Source organism: Heterocephalus glaber, unplaced genomic scaffold (assembly GCF_053883595.1).
Source record: "Heterocephalus glaber isolate CG9 unplaced genomic scaffold, H.glaber_assembly_v1.0 deba00001572, whole genome shotgun sequence".
Taxonomy (NCBI): Eukaryota; Metazoa; Chordata; class Mammalia; order Rodentia; family Bathyergidae; genus Heterocephalus; species Heterocephalus glaber.
This window is the reverse complement of record NW_028258357.1, coordinates 8,342,166-8,366,516: the sequence shown is the minus strand read 5'-3', so window position 1 is coordinate 8,366,516 and position 24,351 is coordinate 8,342,166. Positions and strand designations below refer to the sequence as shown.

General features: G+C 41.2%; 1 long non-coding RNA gene and 1 pseudogene across 8 annotated transcripts in view; one reads left to right on the top strand and one right to left on the bottom strand.

Annotated features, from left to right (window-relative positions):
• Positions 1-672: 672 nt before the first annotated feature.
• The window catches only part of LOC110349211 (uncharacterized), a 38,515-nt gene continuing 14,836 nt past the window's right edge, over positions 673-24,351 (bottom strand). For all 3 annotated transcript variants that reach the window (XR_015443517.1, XR_015443516.1, XR_015443518.1), the window contains exons 3-5: positions 16,888-16,975; positions 14,343-14,427; positions 673-5,400 (exon numbers count right to left, since the gene is read on the bottom strand). This is a non-coding gene — a long non-coding RNA (uncharacterized LOC110349211). The remainder of the gene's footprint in view (positions 5,401-14,342; positions 14,428-16,887; positions 16,976-24,351) is intronic.
• LOC110349212 (RWD domain-containing protein 1 pseudogene) overlaps positions 8,931-24,351 on the top strand; it is a 42,522-nt pseudogene continuing 27,101 nt past the window's right edge. For 2 of the 5 annotated variants that reach the window (XR_015443514.1, XR_015443513.1), the window contains exon 1: positions 8,931-11,247. The product of XR_015443514.1 is annotated as an RWD domain-containing protein 1 pseudogene, transcript variant X5 (transcript). Of the gene's footprint in view, positions 11,248-18,554; positions 23,742-24,351 lie in introns of those variants that run through there. The other 3 variants (XR_015443511.1, XR_002395034.2, XR_015443512.1) reach the window with 3 other exon arrangements.

Below are 24,351 nucleotides of genomic sequence, written 5' to 3'. Positions count from 1 at the left end.
TTTCCAAATAATAAAGATTTTAATTGTAACTGTGTAGGAGGGATATAGAAGCTAATATTAAATGATAACAGAGAAAATGTGAAATTTGGTCCAAAATTAATGTTACAGTTTTTTAAATATAATGCAAAAAATAATTATAAAAAACAAATTAGTTGGGGCTGGGGATTTAGCTCAGTGGCACCCATGCCTGCCTTGAAAGTGCAAGGTCCTAAGTTCGATCCCCAGTATAAAAAAAAATTAGTTTTTCATACACAGAAAACCTAAAAGTTCTGGCCGAATTCTGGCCATTAAGCAACACCTGAGAAATTCAGCTGGAGAAGGCTGATGCCAGTATTATCTCAAATAAAGGATAAGCAGACACGGAAAGTGGCGGAGGGGACTGGACTGCAAAGCAAGCGTCACAGAGAAAAAGACTTGCCTAGAACTCAGGCCCTCCTGGTCTTTGACCATTTGGAGAACAAATATTTGCTTACTGCCTTTTCTTTAAAAACAAGACAGTTCAGAGCCTCATCTAACATTTCATTGAAACGTGGAACACATTTGGGGACTCTTATTCCCAGGATGAATTCTGTCTCTAAGAGGAGTGGAAGATAAGCCGTCTGTCTCTAGATAGAAATATTTAGCTGCTAAGAGAAAAGAGAGACTCGAATACTTATGGACAAATAATCATGATTAACCAATGACCAAATTTAATAATAAAAACAGTTCTATAGCAGATTTTTAAGTGAAATTATACCAAATACACTACATGCTTCATTTTCTCTGATGGCTTAGACTTTGTTAGCAAGTCACGAGGTCTTAGACTTCATGCACCAGAGGATTTATGGATGTACAGTGACTCCAGGAACTCCATGTAATTGCCAGGTTGTCCTCTATAAGCCCTAACTGTGACTTATCCAGGTAACACAATTGCAGCCCCGGCCTACTAGGAAAATAGGTCAACCGTTTGCCGAGAGGGAGGAGAGGTCAACGGAGGGAGGGGGCAGGATACATGCACAACCACTGTTGTAAAGTGCATCTGTTACATTGCTTTCAGGTCAGATCAGATTCGTGTTCCTATTAAAAATAAAGACTGATTTGAGATTCTTTTCATAATAAAGTAGATTTTACAGTAAGGGCAATAGAAGAAATAACTTGATCATTGAAAAATTCCAAACTTCTAATGCAGGATATTGAATAGAAAAAAATTGTCAGAAATGCAGTACGTAAGTGGAAATATCTATTTCAAAAATAAAATTAACTGATACACATGATGTTAAGTTATACAAAATTAGGCTTAATATTTGTGCAGACAACTTCATGGCAGTGTAAGCTAATTCACTCTTTCTTGGTCCAAGGATATCTTAACCAAAGATTGACCATATTCTGGATCACAAGATAGATTTAGTCAAAATTCTGTATGCCTTACATCCAGAGAGCAAATAACAGAATTAGAAATAGCAAAATAAAATGCTTTATAACAGAAAATGTGAAAAAGATGCATAATATTTAAGCCACAAAGGAAACTCCTGTAAATAATATTTAACCCAGGAAGGAATCTGAAAATGTAATAGAGAATTGTTTTTTTGTTTTTCTGTTTTTGGTGGTACTGGGGATCTGACTCAGGACCTTGTGCTTGTGAGGCAGCTGCGGTGCCACTGAGCTAAATCCCTGGCCCTGTAATAGAGAAGTTTTAAGTAGAAATAGAAATAGAATATGTTAAATTAGATGGGATACACCAAAGCAATCAAAGTATGAAGCAAGCTTCTCCCTAAAAATATAGTGATCATAATAAGCAAGAGGAAAATATAACAAGTCTAAAATAGAAAATATGAAAAAATATTGGTCCTTTGAAAAGGTTAATGCTAATCATTAATGAAAAGAAAAAAATTGTTTCACTTCAAAAGTAAGTTGAACCACAGTTAGCTTAGAAATTGATTTTTTGGGTTATCTTTGAAGATTAGAAAAAATATATAGCCAGGGCCAGGGATTTAGCTCAGTGGTTCCGCCACCTGCCTTGCAAGTACAAGGACCCGAGTTCGATCCCCAATACCAAACCCACAAATCAAAATGTAGAAATTTGAGAAAGAAACCTAATAGAAATATGATGTATATTCTTTCAGGAATTTTTAGAGCAGTTGCTACATAGAAACTTTTGTCTTCTGTTAACCAGAAATGGATATATGAAACTGCCATGAGTGTAGCTGCTATGACACAAATTCTTATCCTTGATATTACACTTAAAATCCTTCAGCAGATGCCTGGTTTACAATAAAAACTGCAGGCAGGACACATTTGTACAGCAGCACTTTGAGCATCTTGGAAACCCAGGAGCCCTCTGTGAACGGGAAGCTCTGCTCTCATCTCCAGCTTTGTACAGTAGCATCACAGATCTGTGGCTGACAAAATGAATTGTCTGTCTCCTGCTCTGATCCCTTCATCCATTCAAAAAACCAAATCAAAGCAGAATGAGAGAGGCATCTATTGAGTTTCAAATTATTTTAAAACAATTATCGTGTTAACAAAATAATATGTGTAAAATGTTTTGAAAAAAAAAATAGTTTCACTTTGGAATGAGACACCCTTGTGCCTTACTTAAGCTACTCCTCTTTGCCGAGATATCTCTGTGTTGAGGAAAAAGGAGAATACAGGAGTTTGAGACACCTCAGCGGGGCAGGGATTTGTGGTACTGGGTGCCAGACACACACAGGGAGCCCTCCAAAGCTGGGGAAAGGAACTTCTGGTTGAGATGTCTTCAGGGTACTTTTGCAACTCTTAATTCTAATGAAACACTATCCCTACCTCAGGTGGTTTCCTCTGCCTAATCCCCTGAGGAAATCCCTTTGCTTTGCAAAGATAAAAAGTTAGTAGAACAAAGAGAAAGTCAGAAAAGTGGCCAGGCCTTTTGCTATAGAATTTCACTGAAGCCCTTCCAAGCCCCAGGATAGAGCCCTGGGGCCGTGCTATTTATTCCTACACCTGGATAGAATATCAAGGTCTGCAGATTAATCATGTAGAAACCTGGTGTTCTCACAGGGGCTGTTGCTTCCTCAGAACTCTAATAACAACTGTGTCAAGGCAAAAATCACACGAAAAGTTCAAAGTTGTTAAATCCCCTTTCTGCGCTGCTTTCAGCAAGAGTCAAGAGTCTCATCTGGTGATGTTGATCATTCTTTGTCTGCAAAGGAGAGTTTAAAAACAGAGAGGAAGGGAGTAAACAGCTTGAGATGGCCCTTCTCACTCAAGGGAACACCTGTCCAAGACTTTCATCATTTTTGTTTTTATTTTCAGCTTAAACTGAGTGATTCAGGCAAAAGACACAGGATTTGATATGGATCCAGATGTGATCATGAAAAATACATATAAATGGACTTGAGGCCTAGGAGGTCCTGACAAAGTTGTTTCCAATACAGTGCACACTTATTCCAGGAAGCACATCAAAGCTCAGCTGAGTCCCAAGGGTGTTTCGGAACCAGGGGGGGGAGTAATTATACTGTCAATGTAGGAACTAGAGATGATAACATCCCAAACGATGTTTATTCACCATTGACGTAAGCACTAGATGTTTTAGACTCATTGTAATAATCCCATTGTTATATAGCAAAATGTATTTTAAGCAGTTCTTCTTAACTTCCCTCCTCAAATCCTTTACCCATCCTGCAGTTACAAACTGACACTCCACAGGCATGTTTTGTTTGGCTTCTGCAGTGTTTCATTGTTTTACTTTTCAGATTAGGTTCTAATATAACTTCACATGAAAATCTACATTTCTGGCTTCTGGTGAAAAATACACCTGACACGTCAGATGATATATGTTATATTATTACACACTGTGCTCCCATTTCCTCTGCTGGTAATCTCTAGTTTACCCAGCCTGCTTGTCTTCGTGGCAGTCAGTATCTGAACAGCGTGATCTATGTGTCTCAAATGCACAGCTGTGATCGTCTTGCAGCCCTGAGATTGTAGAACCAAGGGGATCGAACTCGGGACCTTGTGCTTGTGAGTCAGGCACTGGAACCACTGAGCTAAATCCCCAGCCAAGAACCACATCTTTATTTTGAGGAAATGGAAGTACAGTGACAGATTAGTGTTAGATAACAGGCCACGGGCACCATCTCTCCACTCTGGAGCCATCTTGGGCATCATCTCTCCTCTCTCTCTCCTGAATTATGCTGCCTCCTATAGTTTATTTCAAAATGTAAGTATATTTCAAGAACCATAGAGCCTTAATTAATCATATGTTAACTGAAAAAAGTAAAAAACTTACCTTCTATGTGCAGTACGATTAGAACAGTGTTAAAATAAGGCATTGAGTAAAGTCTTTGGGAAGTGGCATTAAGGAATCTTTTCCTTCTGTTTCCAAATGTTCTTAAGTAATCATGCGTTAACTTTCTGTAATAAAACAAAACTTCCTTTTTAAAAATTCTGAATGCACTGAAACACAGTTTGCCAAAGGAAGTAGGACAATCCCACTTCCCTTTGCCAGACACTCACTTTCCTGCCTCTCTTCCAGCTCGGGTTGGCTGTGTCCCTTGGCCCTGACTTGGGAGACATAAGGGGAAGTTTCCTGGGCCTTGAGAAGATGTTCAGGACTCTGTCTTAAACACGGGTATGTGAAAATGCCAAGCAGAATTCTCAAGGCACAGTTACAGATTCTAACCTTGAGTGAAAAACAAAACAAAACAAAATGTGGAACTGGCACCATTTTTAGATACCTCATTAAACATTATTCCTATGGTTTAAGCGGCTACTAGGTTTTCTGTTACTTGCAGCCAAAACTGGGATACACATAAGAACATTTACATTTTCTTTGAGGTCATAAATTTAAACATATTATCTGAAGTTGAGAATTTTCTTATTTCTTTTCCCACTACTACCTCTGTACTTTTAATTATGTTATCCAATGAAGGAGGCTAGTGAGGAGATCAATAGAAGATCACATGATTTTCTGTCCAAGAGCATGCTGATAATCATCAATTTTCATTCTTTTGGGGTTTGTGGGGGGGGCTTTTTAAAAAAAATTGTAGTGTACTTCAGGCTAGCCTTGAACTTACTATCTCCCTGCCTCAGCTTCCTGAATGCTGGGATCACACATGTGCATCACTATGCCCAGCTCATTTTAGTTCATTTTAATAAGTTTGGGTCTAACAATCACCGGATATCATGGAGCTGATCTTTACTCTGGTCATTCACAAAATGGAAAGGTGTGGTTTGAGGTCATAAAAGTATTCTGCTAGAGAACACAGAACGTGCTGCTTGTTGAGTTCATGCTGACACAGTCTTCTTCATTGGTGATTACTGGAGTGAAGAGGGGAGGCTGAAACTTGGAGCTAGAGGATGACAGAGAACAGGGGACGACGGGAAGCTGAAGTCTCAGGAAGCCGCTCCGTAATGCTGGTCTGAATGTAGGAGATGTTCAGCCTGAAGAAGACAAGATTTGTTGGAGAATATGAGAAGTGTTAGTTAGATTCTTGTGGGTTCAAAGACTAAGGGTTCATCTGATTTATTTCAAGTACAACAGGAGATTTTAGAAGGATGTATGCAAAATTAAGGAAGGAAAGATCTCCATGGTGGCAACCCAAGAAAAGTGTTAGAAGTTGTTGAAAAAGCAATGAAGTATGGTCTAGGGGGGCCTACCTGAGCCTGGAGCCCAGATCTAGGGCAAGAAGTCATTCAGAATCATTGCAGACTACCAAAGTTTCAGGTGACCTGGTTACTATCCCATACCCTCAATAGTAGGACTCCTAGCGATCCATCATGAATGCGATTGGGCTGGTTTGGTTTTATCCTTGCTTTGCTAATGTTGCTGCCTAACTGATCTCTCCCCATTTTTCCAGACCAAATCCATGAGGGAAAAAATCTCATTGATGAATTTAGTTACCCTCATCCCTAAGGAGGCAAACACTTGTGCTGGGTCACCCCTTGGCCACAGTCCACAAACTCGGTAGGATAAGCACCCAAAACGTGGCCACCTCGATACAAGGAAGTTTGTAGCATTTCTCAGCTAGGAGCAGGCCCACCTGCTTGACTATAAGATTCCTTTATAAGAAATGATTGGCCTAGGTATTTGAAAGACTGTCATATAAAAACTCTGAACATTTAAAATATATTCCAGAAGATAGGAGGAGGGAAGAGACTATAGAAAGGTAGACTTCAACCAGACATAATGAAGACTTTCAGACAATTAATACTATCTGAAAGCAAAATGGACCTCCTATAGAGGTGAAGGGTAGCTTGTTGCTGGATGGTTTAGGGGAGGGTGAATTACCTACCACCTGGCAGGGAGATTGCTTCTTAGAATAGAGGATGGAACATTTATGATCATCTTTTGTCCTGAGACTATGATCCTGTGCTGAACTGGGAAATGTAGAAAGAATTCTAGGACCAGAGGAGACTCATGCATAAGATGCCTTTGAGGAATTTTGAGCCACAAGAAACTATCAGATATGTCAGGTTCTGACTTCTTTGTGGCAGATGTTTTCACCAGCAGGCTTTATGGGGTCATAGAACTCCAAAGTAGCCCCTAAAAATTCAATCCCAGTTGATCTCTAGGGTTGATTTAAAAGAGTAGCAATTTTCAATTTTTGTCACTGTTTTGAACTGAGGTGTTGAAGAACTCACATAAAAAGTGAGCTGGGTATGGTAGTACACCCCTGTATGCTCAGCATTCTGGAAGGCTGAGGCAGGAGGCTTGAAAATTCAAGGCCAGTCTCGGCAAATTAGCAACTTAGTGAGGCCTTGTCTCAAAATAAACAATAAAAATAAGTTAGGGATGTAGCTCAGTATGAGAGCTTTGGGTTCTAGCCCCAGTACTGCTGGGGGGGGGGGGGAGAGAAAGAGAAAGAAGAGAGAGAGAAACAGAGAGGGAGAGTGGAAGGGAGGAAGGGGGAAGGAATGTGTGTGATAACACACCTTCTCACATGGTAATTTATCAAGTAGCAGACAGTAACCTAGTAAGAAGAGGCTAGAAGAAAGGCAATAGGTAAGCAACTGTAACAAGTAAGTATTTCAGCACAGTCTTGGGTATTTTTCTCTGGTAGTGCTTTGAGGAAGGGAAAGAAAGGGGAAAAGGTAAGAGAGAAGGAAGGTGAAAGGTGAGACATAACTGGACACCTGCTCTGGGACAGGAGCCTGTTGCTTCCTGAGGCCTCCCACAGTGAGCAGCCTGAGCCTCATGGCTCCTGTCTGTTTTAGCTGACGATGAGTAATGGCCGCCTTTAAGGCCAGCTGCAGTCGTATGAAAGCCCTGGACTTAAGACATTAGCATTAACTATTTCACAGGAAAAGGTGAACATTTGACATGCGTTAATTTCTGTTTATTGTTTGCATTTGATCAACCTAAAGCTCCAGTATTCACCTAGAACTGTAATTTTCCAGATCACAGCTTGGCTGACCCCTGCAAAGTTACTCATAAATACTTTAATTCCCCAGTGCTCTTTAGAAATGACGGCAAGTGTCATAATGATGCATTGTTCAGTTCTTCGCACTTTGTGATGACCTGTCTTGAGAAGGATTTTACTTCCACATTATGAGGTAAAAGGTTGAGGTTAAGGCTTCGAGAAAATAACCTTTGGCATTCAAAAGGGAGGGTGCTTGTGAATTGCAGTCTTTATTCATTTCGGAAGTGTCCCGAATGTAGGTCAACAGTTACCAGTGTGCTCCAAAACCAGGGCTTACAGGAAATATGGGTGGAACCAAAGAAAAAGAAAAATCTACTTGTGTGAAGCATGGGAATTAAAAAAAACAAAAAATGGAAAAGTCAACTCAGTACACTGTGATTCTTTTTCTTTCTTCTTTAATTTTTTCCAGCCCAGGGAATTGAACCCAGGGCTTCATGCATGCTAAGCAAAAGCCCTACCATCAAGCCACACTCCCTGCCCAGTAGACTGCAGGGCATATGTTTTCCTCAGTTTCCTGCCTGTGCCTCTGCCAGGAGAGGAGGCGCCTGTACTCAGGCCATGGCTCAGGACCGGTCCTCAGAGACAGAGAGCAGTACAATGCTCTGCTGGTTTCAGTTCTACCTGTGTGATCACCACCTGTGCATTGGACCCCTGAAGTCATCAGGATGAACCCAGTTGGGGCCAAGCCCATCCTATTTCCCTTGAGTCAGGGATTGGTTTAGGGCTAGTCTGATCAGAACGGGTACAATACAAATACGTTCTTTCCTGACTATGAAGGGTGAAGCTTTAGGCCCAGACATGGATCATAGCATCTTGAAATCTCACCAAGGAAGTCACTCTGCAGAGAAAGCTGACCCATACGAGAAGCCAGAGCTGTCACAATAACTGATGACTTGTGTCGGGCTGTGACTGAGCCACACCGAGTCCTGACCACCTTCAGCTATTTCCCTTCACTGTCCTGAATGGTTAAATGGTTCATAGAGCCTTCTGGGAGAAGTAACCCTGGAGAACACAGGTATCACTGGGTATTATGCAATGGGCATTAATGAAGAAAGCAGTCCATGGGCCAAATTGTTTGCAAAGCACTGAATTAAGGCTATGTCAGAGCCATTTATAAATGAATGCACGTAGCATTATATAGACTTATTCAGCCAAAAAAAATCGGATGACTTTTTTTGTTTTTGCATTCATTTGTTTTCTGGGAACTCATGAATACTTTGAGGAACAGTTTGTGAGGCTAAGCTGAATCATTATCAGGTATTTACACCTTGGAGTATGAAGTGGCAAGAAAGAGAAAGTAGCAAACCCTAAGCATGGAATGTGAGAGGAAACCAAGGGCAAGAAACAGAGTTTCCTCCTTTCAGTCCTGGAATTGGGAGGGCTGGTTCACAGCGAGCTTCCAAATGCTGGGCCACATTCTAGCTCAGTAGATCTGCAAGATCCTACATATTGTATACATGTGCATGTATAAGATACAGATAAATGATCTCCATAACCCCCTTAGGTATAATCTTATGTATGTATATATACTGGGCCGGGGATGTAGCTCAGTGGTGCCGCACCTGCCTGACAAGTGCAAGGTCCTGAGTTCAATGCCTGGTACCATTAAAAAAAAAAAAGAATGTATATATACTATCTACAAGCATAGTCTGCAATTTGTTTTATGTGCATCATAAGCATTGTCAATTTAATATTAAATGCGGGCTGGGGATTTAGCTCAGTGGTTTTGCTGCCTGCTGCACAAGCACAAAGACGCGAGTTCAATCCCCAGTACCAAAAAAAAAAAAAAATTTAATATTAAATGCAAGTAACCTAATGACTCTTCAAAATACACTTAATGGTCCCCCCCTTTTTTTTACCTCTATTTTTAAGTAATTTCAGGCTTACAGAAAAGATGAAAAAAATACAAAGAAATACCATAAATTTTTACCCATGTTCCCCAACTGCTAACATTTTAGCAGTTTTGCTGACTTGTTCTGTGATCTGTCTTCCTATCTATCTATCATCTATCTTTCTGAAGCAATTGAAGGTTGGAGACATGATGCTGTAGAGTTTATAGAAATGTCAGTGTGAGGCTGGGGATTTAGCTCAGTGGTTTCACCGCTTGCTGTGCAAGTGAAAGGACCCAAGTTCAATCCCCAGTACCAAAAAAAAAAAAAAAGAAATGTCAGTGTGAATTTTTTAAAAGACAAGAACATTCTCCCACATAACCATAGTTCAGCAATCAAAATCAAGAAGTGGAAGGGCTGGGGATTTAGCTCAGTGGTTCCGGCTCCTGCCTTCCAAGCACAAGGTCCCGAGTTCCATCCCCGGCACCAAAAAAAAAAAAGTGGATATTTTTACAGTATCACCATCTAATAATAGCACCATCTAATCCATTCATCCGATCCAAATTCACCTCCTGTTTTAATATTTACAGAAAACTTTTCTTTCTGTTTTTGGATCTGATCCAAGATTATGTGTTACATTTACTTTTGATGTCTCTTCAATCTGAAATGATTCACCAATCTTTCCTTGACTTTTGTGACCTCAATATTTTGGAAGATTTCAGGCCATTATTTTGTAGAATCTCCCTCAGTTTGGGTTTGTGTGATATTTCCATTGACTGGCAAGTTCATTTGGCCAGGAATATAACAGAAGTGGTGCCATGCTCCTCTCATAATGTCAATTTGTCCCATTACTGGTGATATTCACTTTGACCTCTGGTCAGAATCAGGCAAATGTGCATAAAACAATAAACTGGAGGTTAAATGTCACCATTCCAAGTATGAGAGTTACTTTTGCTCCAGCTCTATACAAGAAAATGAAAAAAAAACAAACAAACAGAAAAAAAGAACAGCCCAAGAAAATGTTTTACTGGGGGCAACTAGATTTTCTTACTTTAATAATTTTCTTGTTTGTAATTTGGAAGATAATATTTTTTCCGTCTTTTAATAGAACAGGGTGTGTTATGGTTGACACATTCAGGAAGTATCAAGTTTTCTGTTAAAGAGATTATAAAACATGTTTATGTAATATCCAATCATGAGTTTGTTGTGGTCATGTTTCTACTGCTTACCTCGTAATCTATCTGCATGAATCAACTTTGCCCTCCAGAGCTGCCCAGTGTAACCCAAACATTAATGGTGCACAAGTTGTAAGTGGGTCGACTTAATGCTGGAAATTTGAACTCTGGGGAAGCTGTTTCAAAAGGATGAGGCACTTTGTGGAAACAAAGCAGATGGGTTACAGAATGCTCAGAATCCACTGAGGGAGGAACTGCACTATAATCCATATAGTAGGGGCATGGAGCATCACTCTGCTTATAGGACCCAGTGCTGTTTTAAGGCCACATCATAGGCAACAAATGATTTAAATTTAAATGATATAAAACATCAATGAAAGTAGCTAAAATCTCTAAATATGATTTTTCATCCACTTTATATACCACTGAAACAATCTCTGTCATGCATATCAAAGAATATTATTGTTTTTACTTGCATAAATGGCCTAAACCAATAGGACCAATAGACAGTTATGAGGATCTTTTTGGTAAATTCCAGTAGTTTCTTCTAACAGGCCAGTAGGTGTTATTTGATCCAAACCAGTCGAGTGTGTCACAATCCAAGCGAGTCACAGAACAAAGAGGTCAAACAGAACACACGTGGGTGAGTGGGCAGCCACAGGCACCCGCTGTGACTGGACATCTGGACGCCTCCCTTTCCTGCGACGACTGAAACCAGGCACCTTCCAGGAAAGGCCAAGTCAGGACTGGACGTATTCACAAATTCACAGCAGGATTTTATAGGTGATATTTGAGTTGGATGAAGCAAGAAGAACCTACATGGAGTGGAGAGACCCAGGCCTCAGAGGCCCCAGAACTGAGCAGGTATGAGATTTGGCCTTAGCCAGTTCATGTCCTGGCCCACAAGAGGGCAAATGGGTCCTAACTCACAGCCTCACCCACAAAATGTTATTTCTAACATTTCTTTAGGATAACGACTCTCAAATACTGATTCATCGAAGTACATTCCATATGCTGTGTAATCAGTGTAAAATGTTGATTTCTATTTGGTCACTTTATATGCTAACGAACCATCCCTTGAGTTGTTGTTAGAGTTAATGCCCATACACATAAAATACATATACTAAATTGTTTTAGAATAAATCATCACACAGGTAAGCTATGGGATTATTTTTAGTTTTCATGATAATGGTGTGACCGGTGGTGGCGTAACTGCATTATCAGGGTTGCTTTAGCTTTAAGGAGGGACAGAGCAGGCTGTGGGGCATCTGGGAGTCCCTCACTCTAAAGGAGTCACACAGCACAGGAAGACTGAGCAGGTTGTTGGCCTTGTTTTCTTGTTACAAATTTCTCATTCTGCATAGTATAGAAAAATCAGAAAATACAGTCAACAAAAAAATGGGCAATCCATAATCTATCCTGACGAAGACTACCAATTTTAAACATGTAGGTACATATAAATATAGATATACAATTTTGTTTACAAACACAGGGAGTTTCTTTTTCTTACAAAGGAAATGGGAAAGGGACCTGAGGACAGAGGGAAATAGGAAAGATGGGAGGGAGAGGGAAATAAAAAGGATCGGGATGTGATATGTATATGTACCAATTCTTCATGATGAATGCGTTTATTAGGTATCAAAAACATACTAGAAAGGGACTGGGGATTTAGCTCAGTGGTTTTGCTGCCTGCTGCACAAGCGCAAAGACCCAAGTTCAATCCCTAATACTAAAAAAAAAAAAAAAAAAAAAAAAAACTAGAAAAAGAAAATTTATAATCAATACCTTTGATATCAATGTATGCACTAAATTCATTGGGAAGACTGTACTGATTAATATATTGGTTAATATAACCAACTGTCCCCAACTATTTGTTCTTAAAAAAAAAAAGTCCTGCCACTGAACATCCTGACAAAGTTTCCTAAGCATTTCCTTAAGAAAAATTCCCAGATATGTGTTGCCAAGTACAAGTTCTTACATATTTTTCTTTCCTTGTCCTTACGTAATACCTGTTCATCTCCTTCCTACTTTCCAGCAATCATATCACATTTTCCTAGTCAACTCTTCCACTTGCTCAGGCTCCTCATTCTCAGCTGGTGGCATTGCTTCCTAGTTCTGTGAGAAAATAGACGTCACTGGAAGCTTCCACAATCCCCCACCTCTGCCACCCACCTTCCAGTGTCTGCAGCCACAAGCCCTGCTTGCCTTCCTGTGAGCCAGAACTGGCTTTTCTTTGGCACTGGTCAGCTCCCAATGCCTATCCAAAGGCACTGCTCCTGCAAGTCTAGCCTCGCTTTCCTGCACCATCAGTTTTTCCCTCTCTTTCCTGTGGATCACTCCCATTAGCTTCTCATCTTTTTCTTTTCTTTTTTTTTTTTTTTGGTACCAGGGATCAAACTCAGGACCTTGCACTTGCAAGGCAGGCGCCGGAACCACTGAGCTAAATCCCCGGCCCAGCTTCTCATCTTTAAAAACGAATAGACAGGCCCCCTTTTGGGCCCCATTTCCACATTCAGTTTTAGAATAATTTCCAGTCTCTTTGTAGCTCAACTCCATGAAAGAGTTGTCTTCATTCGAGGTACCCAATTCCTCCCATTCTCTGTTTAACCTACTTCTATGCATTCCACCAAAACGATTTTTGTGGGGGTCCCCAATGACTTACTAGCTCTTATAGCTGATGGACAACCTTAAGTCCCGTCTTACATGATCAGCAGCAGTTGACACTAGTCACCAAACCCTCTTCTTTGAAAGATTCTTTCTCCCCAGGGCTGATGGCTCCAGAAGTCCACAGGGGTCCTCTCTCTTTCACCCTCCTCAGCATCCTTTCCTGGCCCCTCTTCATCTCCAGTGTTGCAAGGGGCAGGCTTTGGACACCACTTTGCTACTGACTTAGCCTTTCCTTAGTCTCGTCGAGGACTTGGCTCTAACATAGACTTGCTGACCAGTTCTATAGCCCCACACTCCTCTGCCTTTTCCCTGTGTTCACACATGGTTTTGGTGAAGTCACTCTATAGATAGTTTTAACATCTGCTTTGAAGTTTTTGATATGGATATCGTTCAGATTTTGCACATACCTCTCCAAATAGTCTTTCAGAAATTCCACATTACATCTTGCTGGCAATGTACTAGAGTCAAACTTGGCCTTGTTAGATCTGTTCTGTATGTAATCGAATACATGTGGTATGATTAGAAAAGGTGGTGTTTACAGTTTTAAAAACTTATTACAGTAAAAGACATACTGCTCTTAATCTCCCTCACAATAATCATCTTTATTGCAAACACACATCCCTCCAGTCTTGCCACTTCTGAAGCAGCTCTGAAGTCCTCTTCCATGTCTTTTGTTGTACTGTCATGGCTGCCTTGATGTCCTGAATTGGTCCAAAACATTTACCTTTCACGGTTATTTTGGCTTTGGTTCCCCACCGAGAAGTTGCACCTTATCCAGTGAATGAGGTACATGAGGACGCACTAGCATGTTTTTATTTGACAGAGATTGCCATAAATGTTTTGAATCATTTCAGAACATTGAGGGAACCAGCAAAAGACACTCATGAAAGAGAACTTCTAGAACTGCTTCAGAAAGTGGCAAGAATTTGGGATTTAGCTCAGTGGTTTTGCCGCCTGCTGCACAAGCGCAAGGACCCAAGTTCGATCCCCGGTACCAAAAAAAAAAGAAAGAAAGTGGCAAACATGATGGGAAAGGGTATTCAGTGAGAGTGAGGGGGAGTATATCGAGGGGGACTAATGACAATGTGTCTTTTACTATAACAATTTTTAAATTTTTAATTTAAATGTTCACTTTTTTTGAGAGTACCTTATATTATGTTTGCATTGGTCTTGAAATCTTACAGGCTTTATTTTCAGCATCTTCCCAAATTCTCTTGTCACCTTAACCATTCATTGATAAACATACACATCTTCCCTAAAAGTGGGAGGGATTCAAGAAATGAGTACATTACCTCAAAAAACTATTGAACAGGGCCGGGGATCTAGCTCAGTGGTTTCACTGCCTGCTGCGGAAGCGCAAGGACCCGAGTTCAATCCCTGGTACCAAAAAACAAAAAACAAAAACAATTGAACACTATTTTTTTTAGGACTACTGCTGGAGAGAAGTTCTTGAATATGAGTAGCCATCTTATTAAAACTAAGCAATCCTAATAGTTTCTAGAATTAAAATTCATAGAATTAAGGTGTGGGCTGAGCTATTATTTGCTGGCAGATAGATAGAGGCTGTCATAAACTGTTTCGTCTCATGTAATCCACTAGCTGTGCATTTCATGATTCCAAAGGATGCCTTCAAGATGGTCCACAACAAGAAGTCTCCCCCTGGAGTTGTGCTGTGTGGCAGCTACCAAAAATCTCTGGCTGGGGCTGGGATGTAGTTCAGTGGAGCCACACCTGCCAAACGCAAGGTCCTGAGTTCAATTCCTGATACTGAAAAGAAATACAAAAATGTCTGGCTGGATTAATTCAATTTTAGGAATCATTTCTGAAATATTTTCTTTTTCTGGTTTGGCCTTTCTGCTTTCCTATTAAGCATTTTTCTAAGAAAAGCAGACTATTACGATAGTCAAATTAAATTGTTTTTTCAATGAACAAAGAGAGGGTGCATACCACGTGGTCCAGTAAAATGACCAAACGTGTCTGTCAAATGAGTTCGCTGACTGGTCCAGAAAGGGATCTTGGGAGGAAAGCAGACACCTGAGTTCTGAGACCCATCCCACTGCTGCCAGGACACTGCAGCATCTCTCCACATCTTCCGACCCTGATGCTTTTGCCTGCTTTGTCTCTTCACTCTGTCCTCCCAAACCCATGAAGTATGTGGTATGCTTGTGTGTTTGAATGTAACCTTTTCTCATTATTGTAAGAACTTTTTAAACATTTTTTAAAGCTTGAGCATCTTATTCTCCCAAGCAAGAAATACAACAAGCCCTAACATAAAATGTTAACAGACAATAAACAGGTCAAGGCAGACCTGCTCTGTTGGCCTCTTGGGAACAGAATGTGAAACCCTTGCCCCTCTGCTGGACACACCCAGAGGACCACCCTGTCCCTCACACCCCACACCCTCCTCCGATCCCTTCTCCTGGAGACAAGATGAGGACTTTGCCTGAAGAGCAAAGCTTGGTGGGAGGGGGGCTCCAGAGACGTCAGCAATCCAGATAGAGAATATTTTAATACAACATTTTAAACACTCAAAATTAATGCAAAAATCCATGATGAATAAAACATTAAAATATTAAATAAAGACAGGATTAGTAATGGTGTTTTGTGAACCATATTTGAGCCTGAGCCAAAAGGAAAATCTCGGTAATACTGATACTGTCTTTAGAGGGCTAATATTCTTTTATCTTGATTGCTGAAATGCTAGTGTCCCTTTAAACTCTGAGCTTGAAGTAGGTGCCTCACTGTCATGGTACCCTTTACATCCATCACCCTAGATTACTGTACAGTTGACTATTTCTTGCTTCCATTCCCTCTTGGAATGTATGGCCCCTGGGTATGTAGACCATGTCATGTTCATTTTTGCATCTCAAACACGCTAAGGACATAGTAGGATTTAGTAAACATTTTTAAAATAAATAGATCAGTCTAGAAACTATTAGATATGTATTTATCCCTCTGGTCCAACCTCTATCTAGCTTTGTGACCAGGCAAATCATGACTTCTCTGGCTTTACTAGGCTTCCCTGTGAAATCAAAGACTGGGTAATGCATGTCTACAGAATTAATTTGCCTGTAGAAGAAAAATCTCCCAAAGATTCCCTGCCTGATTATTGATTATATAATAAGGTCCTTGTAAGGGTGCTGGTATTTTTCAACATATTAGAGAACTGTGTTCAATAAATCTATGGAGTTATCTGTAAAATGCACTCTTGGCCAGATAAAGTGCTTTGAACTTATATTTTGTTGAAACTGTATTTCAAAATCTACGGGGGGTAATCTTTCTAGTAATCCTGTTCCAGTTGAGAAAGTCAAGAATTGTCCTTTGATTATCTCAACATATGTTAAGAAATACCTCCTTGCTTTTAGTTCCATTCTTATTGGATGGTTGCCTTCAAAGGTAGCAGAGAGCCACTGAAGTCTGGAAAAGCATTTGAGGCTTTCCCAACATCTCTCTTGTGTGATTGAAAGGGAGGAAAGTTCAGTTCCTTGCAGGTAATATTAGGTTTTGTTGTGGGGACAAAATACCTGACATACACAACAGAAAGGAGGAAGGGTTTACTTTGGCTCATGGTTTTGGAAGTTTCAGTCCATGGTTAGCTGGTAGAAATATGGCAGAAGTACATGGCAGAGGGAAGCTGCTCACCTCATGACAGCCAGGAAGCAGAGCATAGGGAAGTGTCAGAGAGGAAGGGACCAGGGACCAGATATAGTCCCAAGGTCTTATGACCAACCCAGAAACACCCAAAGGCATGCTTTACCAGTCTCCTAGGTGTCTCAAGTCAATCAGATGGAAAGATCAACTGTCGCACAGGTATAGAAACAAATGTACATCAAGTACCTACTGTCCACCTGCTATGTGTAGTCTTCTGTGGGAACAACAGCATGAGAGACAAAGTTTCTGTCCTTGGTGAGTTTTCAAGACACTGCTAGGAATAAAAACATGAACAAAGAAACACCATGAGTGGGTTGTACAATCAACTGTCAAGACAGTAAAGATAAGAGAATAGTGGAAGAAAAAGAGAAAGCAAATTACCTTTAGGTGCCTACTATATAAAGACTGAAAATCTTCTTTCATATAATCTTCACAGCTATCTTTTGAGTTAAGTATTAATATCTCAAACTAATAAGGACACAGAGGCTTGGAGTAAAAGTCACTCAGGAAGTACTATTTGTTTTCCCATACAGGTTTTGCATACAGGTCTTCTAAGATGTTTGAAAGGGATTACTTAATCTGGGTACTGTGAAGTTTAACTGAGTAAGGAAATATTGCTTGTCTTCCTTTATCCTTTTAACAAAATTTTTAAATGACTTTTATTTAGTCATTGCATCCTGGGATGTTTGCTCATTAAGATACCACTATGGTTTGGAAACTAGTTGAAGAATTTAAAACAGGTCAATAGTTTCATTTTCACACTAAAACATTGTTTAGGTCCTTCTTCTAGGTTATCAGAAACACAGTTCCCGTGCCTTTTATTTGATAGTTCTAAAAGCTTTGGGTGCAAGGACCAAAATTCCCTGCCCAGATTTATGCTCAGGGATTTTCCTGTCTTCTTTCCAGAGGCAGGCTTGGTCCTGGCTGCTTCCACTAAGGAGGCCACAGATGGAAGACTGCTTTCTCTGTCCTTTTCAAGCCATAACCTTCAAATGCCAGCTTTGAAGCAGCAGAGCCTGTAAAACGTGCTTGGTGCTTTTTTCTGTCTTTTTGTGTTTGAGTTCACCCTGTGGTGGTTCTTCCTCTCCTCCCCTTCCATCGCTGACCCTGGGTGCTCGGGGAGAGACTGGGATTTAACCAGGCATGAAAGAAGGCAATTTGGCAGCTTTGGAATGTGGAAGTCCGTTTACCTAGGGGCCAAATGTGAGGCTGGAGACTGAGCTCACATACCTCACTCGCCTCAGTCTCAGGGATCCAGCCTTCTCACTGGGAAGCAGAGGGACTTAAAAAGCTCTCAGAAGCTCCTAAGGCACTGGCTTGTTGCCTAGGACGTATTTTCTCCTGTTGTGCCCAGATTTCGAGGTCCCCAAAGACCACCAAGGAGCCGATTCCGATGTAAACACACGAGGGTCGTTTATTCAAGCTCGAGCAGGGACTCCCAACCATCACCGCCGCAGCAGGTCAAGATTGAGAGCCCCGACTCCAAATCAGCAGGGGTTTTTATAGCGGTTACAGCAAGGTTCTAGATTGGCAATTAAACTTGATTGATTGTGCCTTGCTCACCCAAGCTGCAAACAGTTGCTAACTACTGATTAGCTGTCGCTAGGGGACGGCTGAACACTATCACATGCAGGTGGTCAAAATACATCTTGTGGTTTTTCTTAGAACTGAAATTTATGCCACCAAATTTTAGAAGGGAGTCACTTAGGTCTCACACTCCTTTAAAGTCAGAATCAAGGGAGGATAGTGAATCACCCGGCACTGGCAACTATTGCGATAACAACCACATCAATAAGAAGTATCAGCCGCATCAATTTAATAATTTAAAGAATGATTACTTTCTGTTTCTGTAGGATGATGGGAACTTCCACTGCTTATTTGTGTGGTGGCATGTTTGATTGCCCAGTGGAATCTTCATAGAAATATTGGTGCAGCATCTTTCGAATGTAAAATTTAAATCATCACAACAAAGCCAAGATTGAGAAAGAGAAGAAAGATCGTGTGTGATGGGGATTTATGGAATTTCTGAGTGGTCTGGACGGTTCCTGCACGCAGGCAGCATGTCCCTGCTTTGAGTCAGGCCTGTATGTTCTCCCTGGTCCTCTGGACAGCTGGTAAAAGGCTTGATCCATCTTTCCACGACCACACAATCTTGGCAACTGGCAGGAAGTGTGGCCAGGAGATGGTCAGCGAGCTGACAATGTATTTCCCAGGATGGTGGAACACACCATGAAAAATCCCTGGGCACTGTAGCACAGCCATGGGCAAGAAGGCAGAAAAAGTAGAAATACATTCCTCAGAAGAGATTGTATAATTCAGCTGAAGGAAAGGAACCTGAATTCAGAAAGGAGATGTGTCAAACCCCAGCATCATGTGGCACTCGGGCCTGCCCCACACTCCCTGCTGTCTACTCTCATCTGTGCCTCCCCACCTTCCTTTACCTGCCCGACTTCTCCTCTTCCTGAGATAGGAGAAAAGAAATTAAAAACTAGGTAGAAAGGAGACAAAGAAATTGAAATTTTAAGTTGTACTTTTAAGAAAAACTGCAGCTTCAAGACATAAAACTCACTCAAGCCTTTTTCCCTTTCAGGAACCCCCCCCCCAACACACACCCAAAATCCTAAAGGTCCTTATACAATAAGGCTGTAAATCTGGGCTCTTAACCCATCCTTCCTACCTATAAACTGCACCTCCTCCATCCTCAGGAAGCAACAATATTAGTGGGGAACATATCTCAAATTGAAACCCAGGCACATGGCTTCCATAGCAACCTAACACGGTTAAGACATGCATCCTAGATCACCCATCTGAAAGACAGGCCCTTAAATGTACACACCTGGGCTCATACTATGTCTTGTTTTCTCTGAGCTCTCTCACTCTGCTCCGGAGTATGTCCGAAAAATCTCTAATAAACATTTCTTATATCTCTTTTCCCGACGCATGCTGAAAATCCCATTTCTGCAATGGGAGTCAGCAAACTTCCAAACTTGCTTTGAAAGGGTGGGATAGGTTCCTTATTTCAGGCTCAGGGACATCACAGACCCAGCCCAGGAACGCTTTCAGAACACAGCTCTGATGTTGGCTTTCCCAGGAAGCCACTGCCACCCCAGAGGATGAATCTCTCTGTGCCTCCTTTTGCCTATCCTGACCATTGTCCCCACCATGTTTTATTAGGATGTTTTCTTCATGGTGAACTTTGATCTCCATGAGGGCAGTGGCTGGGGTTTACTCAGCCCTGTGGCCCCAGCACCAAGCCCAATTCCAGGCCCAAGTAAATACAGTCATCGTGACCACATCAATAGATAAATAGCTGCTGAGGGCTCCCAGTGACAAGGGATGGCCATAAGGTCATTGGGCAAAGCCTTGCAGATGAGTCAGTTCTGAAGGAAGTAGAACTAATTGGATTGGTAGGAAGAAGACTGGGTGGACCATTTATGGGAAATGTCGGGAGCTTCGTTGAACTGCCTCTCACAGGACATCGCAGAGGGGATTAACAGGAGATGGAATTAATAACAGGGGAAGGAGGAGAGCTCGGGACTGAGAGCACTTTGTACTCTGGATCTGACAAGCAGGCCATGTAATTCTTTCCACCTGCTGTGGATGAGAGGGTGAGCCCAGGCCAGCCGTGCCCTGACCACATTTTCACCAGAACATCTATCTTTGGCTTCTTTAAATCCCACTGTGCTTTCAGTTTAATGCAGCATTTCCTTTACTTCCTGTCTGCAACCTTTATACATATTTCAGTGGTGGCTGTAGGTTATTTCCACAAATTACAGCAAACCTACTCCCACAGAGACCTAAGCCAACTGCAGTTTTTCCTTAGAGGCGCAAGTTTTTCCTTGTCTTCAAGTGACTTTCATCTCATACTTCCCTGGACAAGAGCATCACTTCTCATGTAGTCTCATGTAATGAAAAGTGCTGACTTGAGCCCTGCAATTCCAGCCGCGCCACCAGGAAGAGGAAATGAGCAAGGTTCATAACCAGAACACACTGTACCTTTGTAAACATTAACCATTGTTAGGGTCTGTGGGCCCGGCTGCTAAAGGCACCGATGGTGGAAAGCAAGAATTACATGCCAAAAATCCTATCTATGGAAAATTTCAGAGTTCCTTTATCTGCCTTGGTCTTCAAAGTTGCAGGTGCTATTTTGTTTCTTTTTTTAAAATAGAAGTATAGCTAACATGACTTATCTTTTATCTGAAAATATCTCTATCTGAGCCACATCATGATTAGAAGAGCAAAGTCATTCTCTGACAGTACCTGAGCTGAAATGACATCGTGCCATGGCAGGGGTTTCTGTTTTATGAGGACTTTTGTGTTAGCGATTAGAAGGGATTAGAAGGGATTGATAGTCTTTGCCGTTTGCTGGCACAGCCTAGGCATACATGGAGTATCACTGATTTTTATAATTCGCGGGGAAATTTTTGTTGCTCTCTTGATTTTATTTTTCTGTAAAAGTGAATCATGGAAATCAGCATTTAAATGATTTTACCAGAAAACTGATGGCTGCAATCATCGTCTTTGTCATCATTTTGTTCTTGTGCACCTAATAAGTGCCAGGTAGAGAGCAAATGGTTTTGTACTACAGCTCATAGGACCTGGCACTTACTTCTCTTCTAGTATTTCTCAAAGTGAATCAAAACACACTGTATAAGCAACTGTCTGGACTATCTGACCACAAACTCCTAACAAGGCTTATATCTCACTCATTTAGGTGCCTTAGTACCCTACGTATTATCAGCACTCAATAAGTACCTATTATATGCAACTTGAGATAACAAATTTTTACCATTTTCTGGATCTTAAATAAAATATAATACTATAGACAGCGCTATTTATAATAAGAAAATCTGGACACAAACTATAGGGGAGTAGTTTAATATAAGGACCAAAAATATACCTATTCTATGTGATATAAAAATGAGGCAAGGAAATGAAGGATTTTAAAATGAAAATTTGGAAGCCAGGCCTAGTGGTGCACACCTGTAATCCCAGCACTCAGGAGGCTGAGGCAGGAGGAGAACTGTGAGTTTGAAGCCAGCCTGGGCTACATAGTGACTTCACGACCAGCCTGAACTAAATAATGAGACTCTGTCTCAAAAACAGCAGCAACAACAAAACAAAAAAAAACAAAAGAAAATTTCTAAACTAGGCATGGTGGTACACTGTGAGAGGCAGAGGCAGGAGAATCACAAGTTTGAGCACATTCTGGGCAATTTAGCAACTTATCAAGAAGACCTGGGGAGAGCGGCACGGGGCTGTGGCTCAGCAGGCCGGGCCTGGCTGGAGGCCTCGGGACTCGGCTGTGGCGCGCTGCCTGAGCGTCGGCGTGCTCCAGGGGCAGCAGCCAGGGCCGTGATGACAGACTACAGCGAGGAGCAGCGAAAGGAGCTGGAGGCGCTAGAGTCCATCTACCCTGACTCCTTCACAGTATCATCAGAAAATCCACCCAGCTTCGCCGTCACTGTGACAGCTGAGGCTGGAGAAAATGATGAAACTGTCCAGACTGCCCTCAAGTTTACATACAGTGAAAAATACCCAGATGAAGCTCCTCTTTATGAAATATTTTCCCAGGAAAACCTAGCAGATAATGATGTCATAGACATTTTAAAATTATTAGCATTACAGGCTGAGGAAAATCTTGGTGTGGTCATGATCTTTACTCTAGTGACAGCAGTGCAAGAAAAATTAAATGAAATAGTAGATCAGATAAAAACGAGAAGAGGGGAAGAAAAGAAACTAAAAGAAAAAGAAGCAGAAGAAGCAGAGAAGCAATTATTCCACGGCATCCCTGTTACAATTGAGAATTTCTTGTGTTGGAAAGCCAAGTTTGATGCAGAACTCTTGGAAATTAAAAAGAAACGGGTGAAAGAAGAAGAGCACGCAGGAAAAAATTAATTAAGTGGCAAACAGCTGTTTGAAACCAATCATAATCTTGACACATCTGATATCCAGTTCTTGGAGGATGCTGGAAATAATGTGGAAGTAGGTGAGTCTTTGTTCCAGGAACTGGGTGACTTGGAGCTGGAGGATGTTGAGGACAGCCCAGACTACAACCCTGCTGGCCCAGGGAGTGACTCAGAGGACTGATGCACCATCTCTGGAGAGCTCCACAGCCACAGCATCTGTGGCTGTGCTGAGAGGCTTTTAATTTTCCTTTCTTTTTTTTCTAAGAAAAAATAACTCTCAGGACAATATTCTTCTGATAACTTTCACCACTGAACTTAATAAACTGACCATAAAACTTCAAAAAAAAAGAAAAAAAGGAAGACCTGGGCCAGGGATTTAGCTCAGTGGTTCTGCCGCCTGCCTTGAAAGCACAAGCTCTGGAGTTCAATCCTGGTACCCAAATTAAAAAAAAAAAAAAAAAAAGACCTTGTCTCAAACTTAAAAAATAAATAAATAAATAAATAAAGACCGGGACAGGGGATGTAGCTCAGTGGTGCCATGTCTGCCTCACAAGTGCAAGGTCCTGAGTTTGATTCCCAGTACCAGAAAAAAAAAAAAAAAGAAGAAAAAGACTGGAGATGTAGCTCAGAATAAAGCCCCTGAGTTCAATCTCCCCCCAAAATACCTCAAAAAATACGACAAAATATAACTTTGTAGTCTGAGATACTGGTCAGGTAAAAGTGTCCTCCTACAAAATTGTACATGCAGGGTGTTTGCAACCATGTTTTAGAAAAAATATTATTCATAGAGATAGAGGAAGAACCTGAGCAAAAAAAATACTAGAATTGTAATAGTGGTAAAGGAAGAATAATTATGGATGTTATTTTGCTCCTTTTACCAGTTTTTCACATTTTCTATTATACCTTTGTATTGAAAATGTAAACAATTTTTTTTGATACCATGGATCAAACTCAGGACCTTGTGCTTGCCAGGCAGGCAGCAGAACCACTGAGCTAAATCCCCAGCCCCCCAAAATGTAAACAATTTTAAAGGAAAAAGGCAATGCTGGTAGCATTACCCTTGGGTAATGAGTTCATGGGTGGCATTTATTTATCTAGCTGGCTCTCACTTTCAAAATTTTCCATTGGAAACATGTGTAACTGTTGTATTCAAAGGTTTTCTAGACCCGGAAGGAAGCTCCCCCACCACCATCCCAGGCTCCTAGGGCAGAGAAGCTGAGCCGGTCCCAGAACCCGGAAGGAAGCTCCCCTGCCGCCATCCCAAGCTCCTCGGGCAGAGAAGCTGAGCCGGGTGGGTGGCAGAAGCACCCCCACCCCCCGTGGAAATGAGAAGACACATAAGCCTCAAAAATAGACTTTTGGATCACCTACAGCAACCCCAAAGGGAAACGAGATGGAACAATCTGATACTCAACCACCTGGACTCTCTGAACTGGCAACAACAGAGGATCTGGGAAAAATGAAATCAGAAATAATTACTCAGATAACAGCAAGATTGTGCTCATGGTGCAAGACATGAATAATAAATCTAGACAGGACACATATATAAAAATAGAGGAGCTGAGGAACATGATGGAATCCCAACACAGGAAACAAATGGAATCCATAAAACAGATGCAAATAGATTTCCAGGAGATTAAAAACTCCATCGAAAGTCTGCGCAGCAGAATGAACCAATGTGAGGATAGAATTTCAGATATAGAAGATAAGATTGCAATTAGTGACCAGGAAAAGAAAAATT